Here is a 1473-nt window from a genome sequence, read left to right as displayed (position 1 = left end):
TTACGCCTGGCTCACTTTCCGACAGCTGCAGGCTGCCTGTCATTTGCTCTTGGAGTCACTATTTACCAGGTACAGTAGTTTCTGGTAAATTGTGTACCAGAAGTAGTTATTCTTGGTTGTTCTATAGTGTTCACAAACTAAGTCTGGGTTGATGTCCACTGGGCTAAGCTCTGAACTAGCCAGTACTGAACCATTGTTCCTGGGCGAAAATACAGGGCTTGGTTCCTGTGAGCCTCTGGTCACAACTTTTTCATCAACTGAACAAAACATAACCTTGTTTTATGTGTTTCTGTTTAAACACACCTTATTTAGTAAATTGTTGATTCGTTAATATTGAACTCATGGACAACAGCGCTGTAATTAATGCCCGAACAAAGCTTATCCAACACGTGTGTTTTCTCCATAAGGCATGTCACACCTTCCTGTGCTTAGGAATACTGGACAGCACTTTAGAGCTAAACATGGAATCATTTTAAACAGCAAAAATCAGCAACAAAAGGGACAAAAATGCAAATTACATAGCACCAGATAGACCATGAAAGCCACTTGTCTGAGAGCTGAAACAGCAAGGCAGAGTGTGCTCATCTCTGGAAGGTACTCAACGAACACGTCTAGGATGAATGAAGATACCGGGGCCAAGGGAAGTGAAGCCACTTTCCAAAGGGCACACAGTCAGGCTCAGGCCAGAGTTGAGTCTGTGAGCTGGTTTCCTACTTTTGACCACTGGTCCGCTGGCTTTCAGTTTCCTTCATGACCCACTGAAGAAATAGTGTTACCTGTTGCCCCAGTGCCTGCAAACATATAAACACGTTCAGATATAGATAAATCGGAAGTTTCACTAATATTTTCCCTTATTTATTATGATGAGTAATGAATGCTGAAATTTTATGTCCTTTTCTGTCAAAGCTCTTGAGCCACAGACCACCAGGGACACAGTAGAAGTTGAACTAGTCTCGTGGCTGTGAGAAAGCTCCATCCTCCTGGGGAACCAGGAAGTGCCTCAGAAAGGGGGTCCTGGAGAGGGCTTATTGTGGGATTTGGGCTGTTTTTAGGTGGTTTTGGTGAGAGTTGAAGGAAGCAGGGCTTTGATCTGGACTGGATGCTGTCAGGAAGCAAGACAAGTCTATGTTTATCTTAATTATTCTTCTGTAGAAGGTGGGAGGGACGGATGGAGGCTGAAGCTGTCGGTGGAGTGGCAGCATTCATTAGCCAGAATACAGGGGTGTTTACTCATTCTAGGGTGTGGACAACATTCGTGCTTTTGTCTGGTTTCACACAGGATTATGGAGTGCTCTTTTTTGTCTTGACCTGTCACGGCTGCATTACATTGGTGGTGTTGCTGCTGCTGCTGCTGCTAAGTCACTTCAGTCATGTTTTCTCTACTTCAAGAGGTGGAGAGAGAAAGTCAGCTCAGAACAGATTTTATTTGGAATGAATTCCCTTGAGTGACTTCCATTACTTACACCTGTCTTT

The sequence above is a fragment of the Bos indicus x Bos taurus genome, chromosome 13, assembly GCF_003369695.1.
Source record: "Bos indicus x Bos taurus breed Angus x Brahman F1 hybrid chromosome 13, Bos_hybrid_MaternalHap_v2.0, whole genome shotgun sequence".
NCBI classification, from domain to species: Eukaryota; Metazoa; Chordata; class Mammalia; order Artiodactyla; family Bovidae; genus Bos; species Bos indicus x Bos taurus.
Note: the sequence above shows the minus strand (reverse complement) of the source record.